Source organism: Cygnus olor, chromosome Z (genome assembly GCF_009769625.2).
Source record: "Cygnus olor isolate bCygOlo1 chromosome Z, bCygOlo1.pri.v2, whole genome shotgun sequence".
Taxonomy (NCBI): Eukaryota; Metazoa; Chordata; class Aves; order Anseriformes; family Anatidae; genus Cygnus; species Cygnus olor.
Window position 1 is genome coordinate 39,479,044 of NC_049198.1, and position 16,064 is coordinate 39,495,107.

The following is a 16,064-nucleotide window of genomic DNA, read 5'->3' on the forward strand; positions in this document are numbered from 1 at the left end:
GACAACAACAATAAATAAAAACTGTTAGCAATGGAGAAAAAAGAGGAAGTGTTGCAATGTGATAAAAATAGACGAAAGGGTAGCAGTTGTCTAAACAGCACAAGTCACACACATTTTGATATTTTTTTCTTTAACAACGTGTATTTTTGTACTCTCCTCTTCAAAGTTCGCAATAGTGAAGTACTGCAGCGTTTTGACTAGGACACAGAGGTAGAGTTGTGCTTACTGAGTGGCTGATGCACATCACAGGCCCCATGTTACTAGCAAGAACCTGAGTTTCTTTGGGGCATGTTTTTGGAAGGCAGTAAACAGGACTACATCCCAAACTAACGCCACGTTATCACAGTAACCAACTGCAAGCCCACGTCTGTGCTGCAGTTACTGAAGATAGCTTGCATCGGGGTATGCCTCAGCTCTTCACAGATGCTTATCACCTTCTCCGGAGAGACAAATTTGCAGTGCTGTCAAAATGTACCAATTTAGGATGGAAAACACTCTAATTCTGCATTAGTTGTTAGGCACCTTAATATGTCTCCCCTCCTTCTTTTTCAATGGACAACTTTGATTAGATATCAGTCTGGCCGTGACTAAAGAAGCGTGCTCCTTCGGATGGTTTATTAATCACTGTCTGGGCACCTTGCTTTGAGCACCACGGGAGCCGAGGCGTTCCCGTGAGGATTTCGGGGCGCAGCACCGAGGGAGACCGGGCACCACAGAAGCCTGCAGCCCACACCACACAGAAGAAAGCGAGCCCTGCGGAGCCCTTGGCAGCAGGGACGTGAGCCCCGAAGAGGCGCAGGCACTGGCAGCTGTCTCCCCGGGGTGAGGACGCCCACGGGCTCGGCACCTCGGGGCCGCCATCTCCGGGCCCTCAGCCGCCTTCCCCCCGGCCCGGCCCGGCCCGGCGCACCGCGGCGCGTCCCGTCATGGCGGCCCCGCCGAGGGCGGTGGCGGGCGCTCTGACGCGGAGGGCGGCGCGGAGCCGAGCGGCGGGAGGGGCCGGGCCGGGCCGGGCCGGGTCGGGCGGTGCTGGAGGCGGCCGGAGGAAGATGGTGGTGGCTCCGGAGGCGGCGGCGGCGGCGGGAGGAGAGGTGCGGGGCGGCGGCTGGGGGGGCAGCGCTCGGGGGTGCCGGGCAGCGCTGCGCGGAGCCCCGCGGAGCAGCCTCGGCCCTCACCCGGTGCCGGTGCCCGGTCGGGCCCGGCCGCAGGCGGGGGAGGCTGTGCCCGGGCAGGGCAGGGCACGGCCGGGCAGGGCAGGGCAGGGCAGGGCAGGGCAGGCGGCCGCGCCTCCTCCGTGCTGGGGGGATCGGCGGTGCTGCACCGGCGGGCGTACAGAAATCCGCCTTCCCGCGGGGCTGGGGGGGGTGGTGGCCTGGGCTCCAGAAACCGCAGCATCTTCATTTATTTGTTTATTTTATATATATATATATATATATATATATATATATATATACATATTTATATTATATTTATTTATTTATGTATATTTTTTTTTTTGGGGGGGGGGTGGGTGCTGTCGCCAGCGGAACCGGCGGCACCTGCCTCGGAGCCAGCCGGCGGCGGCGGTGGTGACAAAGAGTGTGTGTGTTCCCCAGGTGTTACATCCCGGTGGGGGGTGAGGGGGGGGGGGTAGGGGGATGACAAAAAATGACAAAAAAAAATAAAAAATCGAGGTGCGTGTTTGCTTTTTGCTTTGGCGGCGGGGAGGGGAGGGAGAGGAGCTGGTGCCCGTGCCTCTGCGCATATTTGCGCTGAAAAATTTAAGTCTCTGGTGAAACACCGAGGGAGACCGTGCAGGAGCAGAAAATTCAGCGTTTGGGCGCGCTGTGGGTGTTGAGGGACCAAAATGCAAAGCACAGCGAAAAGCAGCTTGCTTGGTTGTTGGTAAAATACTGACCCGGGCTGGGATGCGGGAGCTGCGAGGCCGAACCGCTGCTTACAAAGGAATGGCGCTGCCATCGAGGTGGGCTGTGCGGCACGGAGCGGGCGATGCATCCCTCCAAGTTTCTGCTGGGCATCGCCAGCTGTGGCTCGAAGCAGCACGTCTGTCTCACATTGAAGCGCTGTCCTCGCTTAAAATAGAAATAATGCTTTTCGGGCTGTTGAGCTGTCTCCTAACAGACACAAGGCCGGCCGCCTAGAAGCCTGAAGGTGTTCGCAGACTGGCCCTTTGGTTGTAAAATGTAAGGATGCTGGGAAGGTGGGTTTGTGCATACAGGTACTTAGAAAACGTAGCTCTGGTGTGTCGGAGGAGGCGAGCCACCAAATCTATCTAGTATAACTCCATTTGGTTACTTCAGATGAAGGAATTTTCACAATTACTTGATTTAATAATATATATATCATTATGTTATTACATATATTCTCAAACATCCCTTCATGGTAAGTTTGCAGTTCTTTACATCTTGGGAAGAGTAAAAATGCATTCCCATTTTTTTATTCGTTAAAGGCTGTCTTCGTGTGTTTAAACAATAGGAAGTAATGCCTTGGAAGGTGCTCTGCGGTGCTGGATGTGGTGGCACGATGGATGCCAGGGTGGAGATCTTGGTATCGTCCGGTGTACCTTTGTTCTTGTGGGGCAGGGAGAGCGGGTGTGGATTTTTGGAGATAAGCCTGAATATTCCGTTTGCTATATGCAGTTATTAAGAACGCGTAATGCTTTCGGATCAGGGACTGCTAATTTTGAGGCTGACGTTCGTGTGATTTCTCCAATAAACAACACTGATCAGAAGCAAGCGATCAGAGGCGAATGGATTTTAACTGGGCAAGGAACTGGCTTCTGACTTCTTCGATACCATTTTAAGCCACAGTCATATACGATGTTTGCATTCTTAAGCTTAAAAAGCCTTTAATATGAGAATTATGTCTGTCATTAAAACACAGGTAACTTTTACTTTTTATAAACAATGCCTATGAATCTGGAGCTGCATGAAAGATGTGTAGGTGTGAAGAAATTGAAGCTCTTCTTCAGCTTCTTTGTGTTTTTCATAGGTCAATAACGGTAGTCACTTACAGTGTTTTAGTTGTTTGGCTTGAGGGTGTCTCAGTAGTGTTTATGGCAAACAAAATCAGGAAAATGGAGCACTGAATCTAGAAAGTTATCTGGGCAGGTACACACTAGGTTGGTTTTGGGGTGTTACTGCACCTACAAAGTGAGTTCAGGGTTAGTATCCAAAGCTAATGATCACTTTAAAAAAAAAAAGACCAATAAACTTTTGAGTCATCAAGTAGACAAAATAAAGGAAAATCAAACTAAGAGCTCAAACATTCACCTTGCGTTTGTTTGCCTAGACACTTCAAGATTAGATTCATCATTTTTTCCCTCAGCACACAATTTGATGGCTGTTGACAGTAGCTGTTCTGGATTTGCACTAGGTTATGAATTAGAAGAATCAGACCTTTTCCACTAAAAAAGAGAAAGAAATAGAGGCGGTTCAGATAGTTTAATTCACATTGTCCATAGGCTATGCAGCTTGATTAATTGAAGCTTAACTTTGAACAATATCCTATTACTGGTGGTTTAAGTCAATCATTGATGTTCTGGTAATGCATTTTTAGATATGTTTTTCTCATTTTACAGAAGATGAAGATTCCTACTTAATGAGAGGTCTAGCAGGCGGCCCTCTGCTCATTATTTCTAATAGATTATGTGTAATACATATTGCATAGGGTTAAAGGTTTCTGAAAAACAGATTGATTGGTTTTGCTTCATCGTATTGTCTGGTTTGATAAGCCAGCTGCTCAGAGCACTGTGATAGTATTTTTCTGTTTCCACTGCATGACACTGTGTTTTTCTTAAAAAAAAAAAAAAAAAAGCTGTATGTTTGTTGCTTTGCTGAAGGGACCTGCGGAAACATTTTTTTTGCTGCTTTCACATCTGCATGTGTATAGTGATACCTGTCCTAATTCTGAACAGCGCTTCCTATACATATAGGAAGTGAAATGAGGAGCAGCTGTAGGTGGCAGAGGACTTAGTTCAGGGCACCGTAGCGCTGTAGGATGAGACTGGACCCTTTCTGTTGGAGAGGGTCCATCCGGGCATCAGGGCAATATCAGGACATCGGAGGAAATAGAAGTCAAATTTCCAAGGAGCCATCAGGGAGATGGCATTGGGAAAGTGGCGTGCAGCTCTGTTATGTCCGTCTTGTTGTCATCACTATCTCTACATAGTCATGTCCTACATACTGTGACCTACAGGCTATTTCTTATGCTTTGTTCAGGCTGATTTCAGACATTACTGGAAGAATTTTCTGTCTAACAAGACTATATAAACAATTGTTTGTTGATAAGCAGTGGGGTTTTGTACAGCATAAAAGAAACTAGTGAAAGACGTGGATTTACAAGTATGTAAAGCAATAAAAAGTCTAGGTGAGGTAGGCCATAGTAGGAGCTTCTGTTTTTCCTGTTGTCCATTGAAAGGAGGAGATGATCTGTGAAATTTAAACAATGAGTTCAGAATTATTTAAAAAATAAAGGGATGTTCTAAATTCTTTTTAGATGAAACAGATAATCCAAGAATATATGACAGTTGGGGGGGAAGGGCACATGTCTATGAAATCTTGCTCAAAAGCCAGCAATTTTTATTTTTTTTTAACGAGGAGTTCAATAAAAATTAAACTCTGTAAGTAGAAGACCACCTTATCAAACACATAAGGAGTATTTGAGAGTTAGGAGTGAGGGACATCATAAAAAATCTGTTGGCAAATGTGACAGATTAGGGCACGTCCTTAGAATATTTGGTTTAATCCCTTTAATGGTAGTCCCTTTAATTTAATCCCTTTCTTTTATCCATTTATTAAACTTTTCTGAACCTCTGTGTCACGCTTTTTAAGCATCAAGAGCATTCATGCTGATTTTGGTATTTAAACTTTCAACTCTAAAAGGTGAGCACAGATCAGGAAAACATCAGGGCAGTAGAGCCAAAACTTGGCCATCTGCTACCAAGATCGATTGAGCAATTACCCTAAATTAACTCGCTGTTGCTTTATTTTTTTCCATGCTAGTGATGTATACAAGGGGAAGAACCGCTTTTCTGTATATATGGTAGGGGTGCTGGACTGATACCTAGGAGATAAAGTTCGAGTTCCCTGAATTGGTCTGGATAAATCATTTTATTTTTTTGCAATTATTTTCATTTTTGCACATAAGAGAGAAGGTTTTTGATTGTTCCACTTTTGGTGGTCATTCAGAACTTTTTTTCTGACAACATTTTGCTCACAGGATAGTGGATATTGGGATGAGCAGGAAGTTAGGGACTGGGTAATATAAAGAATTTTTAAACGAGGCAGAAGAAAAAAAATCAGGACAATGGAAAATTGAAAACATACATGAACGCTTAGGTTTTATTCATGATTTTTTGTTTAATTCATTCTGATATGTGAGTTGCAATTCTTGACGATAGTTTTACTGTTACTGTGCATTTGTATAATGCATATTCTGGTGGGACTTTGGTCATGTTTGAAGTCTGGCTGCTTCTGTAGTCTTAAATATAACTCTTCCTTAGACCAAATAAATATAAATTGGTAAAGCATTTTTCCAAGAATAAGATGACAGTAATATCTTAAAAACATCCAGACAATGATGGGGGAGGAAACGGAGGGTAGAAGTTCTTGCTCTAGGTCTTCCCTAGGCTAATGTAAAAACAAGGTTTTAGGTTAACAGGCTTTAAATCCAGAGTTTGTTAGGTAACAGGCTTTAAATCCAGAGTTTTGGGAGGGCAGGTGGCGCCTCCGCTCCTGCAGGGGCAATTTGGCCCGTTCTGCGGGACGTGCGTGGGGAGCTGTGGGGTTTTTATTTTCTCTTAACAGCTTTCTCGCACCAGCTCTTTTATGATCCCAGGAATAATTTAAGTTGGAAAGGATCCCCGAACGCCATCTGATCTAAACCCTGCTCAAACTGGGTGACTGAGACAGGGGTTGCGCATGCGATGCATATACACGGCTTGGCTCGCTCGTCTCCGGAATTATGAAACCGAGGTACCGCTTCTCCGGGGGCTTCACAAAGCGAGGCTGTGCGAATGGTTTTGCTCACAGCCCAGGCAGCAGGAGGCAGGGCTGGCCTCCCTCTGACCCGTCGTGGTCTGCCTGCAGAGGCTTCCTGCTGATGGCAGCTCATGGTGCTGGGAACAATGGTTACCTCGCAATGGGCTCTGCCTTGCAGGTCCCTCGTACCGTGGTCGTTCCACCCAGCCTGAAACGCAGCTGTGTTATCTTAACCAGTGACCTGACAGTTCTCTGCTTTTTTAAAAAAAGATAAATTGGATTTTTAAGACGATAAAAAGAGAGAAAAGCAACCTCCAGAAATTCAGAAAAGATTTTCGTGTTAAATGACGTTGCAGCAGTTTCACAATTTGATCACCGTTTTTAAAAAACGAAAGATTTACTAAGCAGCTTTCCTACTAATTGCATGTTGTGCAGTTACCTTTTAGCTGATGAAGAAAATCTCCCATAATAATTTTGTGGTGACCTGACAGAAATGCAAATGTTTTGTGTTAAATAAAAGATTGTATGTGAGCCAGTCCGGAGCTTTGTAATTTCAGTACATTTCAGTGGGCATTTTAAATACCCTTTCCATGTGCTTTATTTGTATTTTTGATATCCTCAGCTGTAGTACCTTTTGTCTAGGAGTGAAAAATAGGGGTGAGCTCAGGGTTCTGCTCTCGCTCAAGAATTATCTTGCCTTGCTGATAAATGATTAATGTAATCCACTTAGTGGATTGCCATGACATCATTCAGATTTTGGCATGCTTAATTTTATTTCATAACAACGTAACAGTGAGCAAATCCCAAAGTCCTTGAAAGCTTCTTCCTGCAGGAGCGCACTCCGACGGCGAGGGCAGCGGGAGAGGTAACGGAGCTGCCCGCGCTCCTAGCGGTGACCTGGGCATCGCTGGAGGGGGCTGCTCTGCCCTTAGTACTGGTGCTTCTGCCTGAATCTCAACTCAGACTTCCTAGAGTTCAGCCTTCTTGCTACAAGCTGATGACAATTAGGCTGATCGATTCAGCCCCGTTTTAAAGTCTTGCAGGAGCCGTGCGGTTTTCTCCCACTGTGTTTTGAGTGCGGCACCCGTTGGGCCGTGATGGTTTTGGCATCAGCAGTTTCACTTGTAGGTGAAGTTGACACGTGAGTCCACTCTTCTCTCTTTACTCACTGGGAGGGTACACTCAGTTAATTAGCTTAACACACATTCGGATGTCTTTTTATTTCTTCATTTAAAAAGACTATGAAGACTGAATGACTGAATTTCAAGTTAGGCCAAGCTGGTTTTGAATGTAAATTTAGCTGTAATTAAGGCTCCAGAAAACACATCTGTGTTTCAGCAGTTACACACATTTAACAGTTTGGTGTACAATTCATCAAAACATGTTCTGGATACACTTCCAACTACTTTATTAAAAAGAACTATTATTTCTAGTTAGCTGCTGATCTCATTATTTTTGGTCAATGGTTTGCAGCCAAGTTATCTCAGTATCTTGAATATAAAATTTATGCCTCATGGAAATCTAAATAAGTAAGCTACAAAGCAGGATAATTAAAAAAATATTGTGATGTATATTGGCTGAATGTATCACTGCTTATATTAGATCAAAAAGTCTCAGAAATGTATGAGGTTACTCTGTGGTTTACTTCAGTAGCATGGAACATCACCTCATGTCCTCTGGTGCAATGGTTATGAGAGCACCCAGGGATCTAGTCATTAGTTGTCCTTGACCAGCAAATTCCAAAATGTTTCTTAGAGGAGGTCAGTGCAGCCACCGGTAGGATAAATTATCCCCTAGTAGTCCATAGAAGAATTTTGAACTGAATGGCAACGTGGAATTACAGTTGAATGAAAACTATGTACTAAAAGCACAACCATAACTTTTATACAGTTAGTATAGTAAATTTTCAAAAAAGTAATAGGTTCTTTACTTTAAAATGCTCGCCTTTTGGTGATTCCTCAGAAATTAAAATTCCAGTGGAGAGCATATTTGTGTGTGGAACACAGGCAGTTTTTGGACCTGGCATTTTTTGTATGCAAATTCATGTTCTGTTGAACATAGTTTTTCTTCAACATCTCTAACTATGAAGATAATGACTTCTGAGGTAAAGGCACAAAGATTGTATATGTGTATATATATTTTTTTTCCAGTATGTAACTAGGTTGAAACCCAAGCAGGTCACAACTCAGTTTTGATCGTCAGTGATCTGCATATCTGTCTCTTAATTGTCATTTTGTAAGCAGCAGTCTCCACAGGCACCATGGTGCAGGTTTATATACATACGCTAGATACCCTCCAGGTTACGGAATAGCACAAACACTATTAAAGTAAGACTTCCTTTTTCTAGTAAGAAAAAAACACTTGAAAAAGGAAGACTTTTTCAGCTTTCTGCCCAAGAGCCATGACATTGTAGAAAAAGTTATTTTGGGGCCACGAGACATTCAAAACACTTAAGGATTTGTACTGGTTTTGTGGTGTGGTGGTTTTTTTTTTTGTTTTTTTTTTTTTTTAGAAGGTGTCTTACACCTGAAATCAGAGGGCTAAATTACAAGGAAAGAAGAATTTAGAGTGTTGCACTGGATAATTCAGATCTTTTTTTGTGTTACAAGGAAGATAAGGATATTTTTTGTTAAGATACCTTCAAAGTCAGTCTGAAGGTTTAATAGTCACATGAACAGCAAAGAGATAATGGCAGTACACCAAAAAAAAAAAGTTACTCTTTTTTAAATAATATTCCATGTTGCTGTTATTAAGGGTTAGAGTATTAAAAAAATCAGACAGACACCACTGAAAGGTTGGCCTCCTCCAACTAGATGCACGTATGCTGTCAATTTATTTACCCCCCTTGTTGAAGTCTTTACCTCTCAGATGCTTAATATGAGTCCTGCTGCATTATGGCATTCTGCAATGTCTAGCACTGTTATTATGGCATAGGAACAGACAAGCCACAGCTCTTCTGTGTTGGCTTCTTAGCTGTGATAGGGTGCTGAGCAGTGGGCATATCTGATATTCCAGATAAAACTCACAGTTTTAGTGGTTCTGAGTGAGAATCCAACAAAGCCTGCAAAGCCTTTCATTGGTCTTTACCTGGCATCTGTGTGGGACAATGGCAGAAAGAAAAGACATTTGTAAATATGTCATCAGATCTTCCAAGTTGGTATGAAGTGGTACACTGTAATTGTAATTATTCATATGTAGTTTGAACAGCACGGAAGACTTGTTTGAAACACTAATGGGTTTTAGGAAGCGGACTCTGCTTGTAGAGAAGAGGATGAATATAAAACAGTGATTTATGGCTGCAGTTTCACTAGAAGCCAGTGGGGAGGCCACTTGCTGGAGTCCCCAAATGTGCCATAGGGAGACACATGTTGTGTGTTGGAAGCAGGATCAGGTTTTGTGGTCTGTCTTGTGGCAGTGTTTTAAAGGTGAGGTGGAAAGTAGAGCAGTGTGAGGACAAGGGAAAGAATATGGGAAAGGGAGGAATCTAGTTAATTTTATTTTTTTCTGTAGGAGGAGAAATTGGGATGCTGAAAGTGCAGAGAAGTACTAGTAGCCACCAGTTCAGTCAGTCTGAGGGAAGTGTGTGTTAGGTTGGTGGCAGGGAGAGATTATTTAGAAAAAAATCAAACTTCTCTGAAAGTTGTGTGTTATTCTGTCTTTGCTGGGGTAAAACTAAGCCTTTCCAAAGCCTTGCAAATACTGTAGCAGTACAGCTTTGTAAATAGTTTTAGGACCGACACCAAATTTTACCATTAAATTTGACTAAAGTAATTGGAGTAGTGATTATGCTCAGGTAAGTAAGTAATTATCAGGACAGGATTTTCAGTGTTGGCACCTGTCATTGCTCTTTAAAACTTACATCCTATTTGGAGGAGAGGAACGAGGAAGGGAAGTGACTTTGTGTAAGTGCAACATCCATCTGGTGTGTTTTGATGACACAGCATGTCAGTGAGTTGAGTTATCTTGTATTTGCTGTGACGTTTGCCAGTGCTAAATACGTAACGAGGACTTGGCATACAGTATAAAAAGTACATGCTATTTTACTTGAATTTTATATATTCAGACTTACATTATTTCTGAAGTCTGTTCATTCTTTTGCTCTTGTTTATTAAGTGAATCCTTTGAAGTCAGCCTAAGATCCCATGACCTCAGCCCTTTAGGATCAAAATTCATGAAGTAAGAAATTTATTTTACCGAGAGGGAAAAATCCCCCTGAAGATGACCATGATTTTGTTGTACAAAGACTAAGTCTGCTATCTGAAGTCCTGTCTAAAGGGAAAAAGGATGGATTACATGTTAACGGTCGAGGATGGAAATCTGGAACCCATTTTTGCTGAGGAGAGACTAAAACCTGTAAAGTTTTGTCGTCTTCTTCTGTTGCAGAAGAGCAACTGAAGGTACTGCTTTCCCCACAGGCAGTGGTTTCTGAATTCTCTTTTACTCCCAGATCTGTTCTTGTAGGTGTTCATATCTTACCAGGCACGGACACAGAGAACTGATGAAGTTTTTGACACTGTCACTTGTGTGGAAGCATTTGAATGCCAGGAGCAAAAATGGAGTGAAAAAAACACTGAATTCAGTCTGCTTTTTATGAGATGTCAGTGGTATTGTTGCAAGTTTTTGCATCCGGGGACTCAGGGTGGTAGCAGTGCTTCTATTTGCATTTCTAGAATTATCTTTATGATCATCATTCTTTCACTGTCAGTCCCAGATATGTGAGAGGAAGCCTTCTGCTGTGCTTGTTAATTTTTTTTTTTTTTTTCGTGTCCCAAAGTGTAGTATGTGGAAATTGAATTGCTCCTTGCAAGAATTAATAGCATTGTCATCCTTCTGGTTCATCTCCGCGTGTCGCATGCTTGTGACAAAGTCCGGAAGGTAATCTCACATACACATTTAATTCTACATCTGGTGTATCTGTTCTTGTTTTGCTGTGGGTACCGTGTATTTTAAATGTGTTTGGATTGTATGTGGTGAGGATTTTTAATCCTCTTCTTTTTTTTTTTTTTTCTCTTCCCTCCCATCAGTCTCTGGCTTTTAAGTTACGTCATCGTTATGTCCACTTGTTCCTTTTTGTCCTGAGGAGGCTAAATCTTCCCCTAAATGGAGCCCCGTCCACAAGTGCCCTGTGTGTGTGGTACATTCCCAAGAAAAAAGTGAGGGATGGTGGGTTTTACCTCCGAGGGTTCATGGTCAGAAGGTGTGGCTGTGGAGGACACGCGGGAAGAGTTGAGTGGGCTCATGTGTCTGGGTGAGCATTTCATCTAGAAACATCTGCTTCATAAAACAAAAATAACTTTATCTCTTGGGAATTGCGGAAGAATCATGGACTGGGTTAATGGGAAGACCTGAGAGCTTAGAAATTGGCAGGCGCTCCCCCGTTGTGCCCGGAGCTGTGCCACAGCCCTCAGTCAGGAGCCAGTGGCCCAGTGTCCGAATAAATCCTTGTCTCCTCACGGTAACGACTTGGCAGCGCGTGGTTACTGTTCTGCATGGCTTCGGTACTCCGGAACAGGGGAAAGTCTTCCCGTTCTCTGAGCCCAGCTGAATTAACTGTCAAAAAATCAAATTTTCTCACTTTTGTATTTGGATTTTTTTTTTTAATAATGTTTAGTGTATTGGGATGATGTCTGTACGTACTTGCGTGTGGCACGAGTAAGATGGTGTTTGCTCCTTTCCTGCCACGCTGACAGGGATGCTCAGTGACTTGCAGAGATAGAAGGCCTCTTTGTGACGGACGTGAACACAGTTTCTCTTGTCAACAGCTGCACGTTAAGTACATGGCACTTTTGTAGTGCTTGGTTAGCAAAGGGAGTTCCCTCTGCTGTTGCTGCCGTGGTTGTGTGCTGGTTTATACGAAGGTTTTGTTGTTTCATAAGGGACAGACGCGATGCAAGGCTGCAGAAACAAGCTTTCTTCGTTTTTCTTTGTAAAGCTTGTACTGTCAAGAAGAGAACAGTACTAATTCTGAGCTGAAATTAGGTTATCGGTCTTCCCTGTGAAAATTACGTTTTGTTTCAACGTCAGTAAAAGCAATTTTATTTTCTTCAATTTTTTTAACCGAAGCACCTCAGAAGTCCAGGTTTGGTGTTTTTTAGTGTCTCTTGTGAGAAAAAAGTTCTTGCTCTGCCAGTTCTTGACCTATCAAAGAGACACAGCGAGGAATGCGGGGAGCGATATTAGATGGCAACATTAGAGTCTCAGCAGCAGGTCTTGGAGCACAATTTTCCATTAAGGCTTTTGGCTTCAAATGAACCTATAAACTTTTCATCTCGGCCTTAGTTGTGTGCCTCTTACGGTATGGGTTGCTCGTCTTGAAACAAATGCCACGAGGATGTTCCAGGGGTAGGGATTATTCTTAGTACTTTGAGCGGACTGAAATCTTATTTCCCTTTTGTTAATTAAGGGGAAGGATCTTGCTGAAAAGCTGGAGCCCCCTGACAGAAGCAGCAGGAAACAAAACTGTGCATGATAATGAGGGCTTAACTGTGAGCGATGGGTTGAGAAAAAGGAGGAAAAAACTAAGCGTTGGAAAAATCAGCTTAACTCTGAGGCCTACTAGACTGTGAAATAGTCTCTCAGGGAGAGAGGGAAGGTGTACTGTTTTGGAGAAATCAGTCCTCAGTGGTACATGGACCTCAAAAATATGGTAGGGAGTGGTCCTTAATTTGAATAATCTCTTTCTGAGGGATTTTGACCCGGCTTTGCATTTCATGATCAGGGATGACTTCATCCTTGAAACTGATGTAAACAGATCCTCCCCTCCCCTCCCCTCCCTTTAAATTTGTATTGTTTGTTTCTCATCAAATGTAATGTTCTGATACTGTTTTTTACATGAGCATAACCATGTGGTGATGGAGTAAATTATTTTCCATTTTAGCTTAGCTGTTGAAACAGCATTCCTTGTCTTTTTCTGTCGCCAACTGCTTTAGCTTGATATTTAAAGTTTGATTGTAAAAAAGGTTAGGAAAGTACATCGGTATATTTGACCCTTGCAAAAGAAGATCAAAATTAATCAATGAGTTGGTATCACCTGTCTTAACAGGTGGTCATAGCAGAATTGCATATGGTCATGCTTTGTATGATTTTTATTTTTTCTATTTTATGACCTTTGCAGGTCAGAGGAATGTGTCTAAATAGTGTGCCCTGTACCAATGGGTGTATCTTTGATGTAACTCTGAACATGACCACAATTTGAGCAACTTGCCTTTCCCTTTTTAAAACATACAGGGACAGTGAAATCTGTAGAAAAGTCGACCTAAATTGTAAGGATCAGACAGAAGTACAGTGAGTGGCAGAGGGAGTGCAATATGGGCTGGGTAAAAAGAGATTAAGAGAAAAAATGGGAGCACTGTACAAGTACCCTCACTGTAATAATGTACAGGGTGGGAAGGGGGTTAGTTAACTTTTTTCAAAGTGGTAAAACAAGGAAGGATGTTCCGGAGTTGAAGGTGTTGGAAAAAAAATCATAGTAAACATTACAAGAAATTGTAATGGTAATGCAGGATTAATGGAAACACTGCTAGGGATTCTGACTGGAAATGATTTATAGGATTCAGAAGTTAATGTAGATCAACAAAAGATGCTTTACAGGCCCTGTGGGTCTGTGATGTAACCATTTCCCTTCAGGGAAAATATCTTTCCTAGCTGAGTTTCTTTTGTTGCCACAGCTGGCTATGAAAATAATGTGATGTGCATTTGTATGTAACTTTTTTCTTTTTATTCTGATAAGACAGAGTAATTTTTATGATTGCAAAGTGTCTTTAGCTATTTCAGCTGCTTTGGTCCTCTTTCTTTGTGTCCCTGTAGGTGGTTCAAAGGATGCCATTCTAGCTCTGAGGATTCTCATTGTCTCATATCACTGAGTCATATTTTCTATGCTCTTAAAATCCTTCATTGTGCCAAATGCTCTTTATTAATTGAAGAGTGATTATCATTACTTCTGTAGACTATTGCATTCTCTTTAATGATCCTGAATTTCACAGTATTCTGTCTAATATACCCCACTTACACATTTTACCCATCAACATAATACCTTCAGCATGTGAAGTGGGCAGTGGAGCCTCCTGAGCAATCACAACCTGTACTTGCACAGGATCAAAAGACCATAATGAGGCATCAAGCCTGACTCTACTGAATGATCACGCCTGCAAATGGTGTGACTGCAACTGTAGGACTGGTGTTGTGGCTTCTGTGCTACTCAGAATTGAGAAAATTATTGTACATCATCTCACTGAATTGACTAATTTCCTGGATGTACTAAAAATGGAACAGTTTATTTTTTCCTTGCAAGTATCTAATAATTTAACAGATTTTAAATACTGTTTCTCCTTCCTTTCCTCCCTCAACTGTTTTTTTTCCCCATTTTTACCAAAGAAGAGCCTGAGCTTTGAATATAAAGAACTCTGCAATCTCCAGGAAAGCAGTGTCCCATCACTGAGATGCAGCATATACTGTTACATTTCGTCTCTTTTAAGATCTTTCTCCTGCTTGTCAAGGCTGTGTGAAATCCATTAATTTGCCAGACTTCTGCAGACCTCCAGGACTGGAACAGTGGTGAAGTGGGGTGGAGAAGGTAGTGTGGCCCCCCTAGCCACGTGCCCCGTGTCGATTGCTCGCTCTGGTGAGATGACCCACGTGGCCGTGTCAGTGATAGCTTGTTTTGTGGAAGCCTGCTCACTGAAACAAAGAGAAACCTGTCTCTTGTGCATCCTGACTGCTGTATTCTTCCTGACTCGTGTTAGCAGTTTGAGGAGACTGACACACTACATTTTTATGGCCTGAAGTTCAGTGACGACATCCTGGAAGTCTTCAAGTCCAAGTCCATTAAGCTGTGTATGCATAACATAGTACAGCAATAGCCATTCTTCTGTATGAATTTTAATTGTGATTGGAAGATCAGCCAGGGAACTGTCAACGTTTGTTTGTTTGGTAATAAATTGCCAGTGTTGTTTGTTGCTGTGTGTATAATGCAGACCAGAAATCACTGAGACAGTGGAGGGAAATGCATTTTCAGTCTTAAGCAAATGGACACGCAACTCAGGTGCAGGGTTTGTGACTCTGAGGAACCTAGTAAGGTTTAGATTAATGTTAACTTTTGTTTCTCAATAAATTCAAAACATGTAATGAAGTGATTACTGCCTGATGCCTGTGGCTTGTTCTTAAAAAAAAAAATCAGTCTTCTGTGACATTTGGTTAATTTCACTGAAGCTAGTGCAAAGATTTGGCTTCTCTGTGTGTTATGTGCAAAGTGCAATCAATGTCTGGAAAAAGATAATGAAAAATATTTCCAAATGTTCTTCTACCTTTTTTTTTTTTTTTAATATGTGGAGCAACCAAAAAGATTAAGGTGACATTGCTGCTTTGATGCCGGGGGTGTAAGGGTAGAAGTAATGAATCGATAATCCTCTCTACGTGTAAGAGATTACCTTTATTGTTTAAAGCAGCATTTACTTAATTTTGATAGTATTTATCATGTCGCATGCTTCTGTTTACACTTCCACTAATTGCTTGCTCTAGAACAGCTCGCAGAAATGCCCCACAGAGACCAGTGCACAAGCACTTTCAGAGCAATGAATAGGCGAGCAGAGGATGGCATTGTGGAAGCCCTGAATAGCGGTTGAGGCTATGCATTTGAGCAGTGACATCCAAAATCTCTGAGGTGGAAATTAGTGCAAGTGAAGGGTATCATCAGTGGCATTCTTGATGAATTTAGCTATAGCTTCCCTAAGTGGGATTTTCTTGCTGGATATCCCAGGATTACAAATCCTTGGGAATTTGGAACAGTACATGAGTAGGAAGTAGAAAGGGCCTGAAAGATCCTTCAACTTAGCAGATCTCACGATCTGTTTCTAGGGTAACTAGCTAAGCCCCTAACAGAGATTTTCATTTGCACCAAGAACGTAGAAAAAGCAATAATTTTAATGAGGAAAAAACATCTAGAGACAGTTGATTTACATCTTTGTAGCTCTGCTATAATCCTGTCAGTGATGCAAAGCTATATTTAATTTTGTGGAGTTACATATATTTAGAACCAACTGGAGGTCTGTCCTTAGTATTTAATCCATGTGTTTGTTACTGTTGAAA

General features: G+C 42.3%; 1 protein-coding gene across 3 annotated transcripts in view; it reads left to right on the forward strand.

The window, feature by feature from the left end:
- Positions 1-995: 995 nt before the first annotated feature.
- Positions 996-16,064, forward strand: part of APBA1 (amyloid beta precursor protein binding family A member 1) — an 87,059-nt gene continuing 71,990 nt past the window's right edge. For 2 of the 3 annotated variants that reach the window (XM_040541024.1, XM_040541026.1), the window contains exon 1: positions 996-1,091. The gene's annotated coding sequence lies outside the window, so the exon portion shown is untranslated. The remainder of the gene's footprint in view (positions 1,092-16,064) is intronic. The other variant, XM_040541028.1, reaches the window with a different exon arrangement.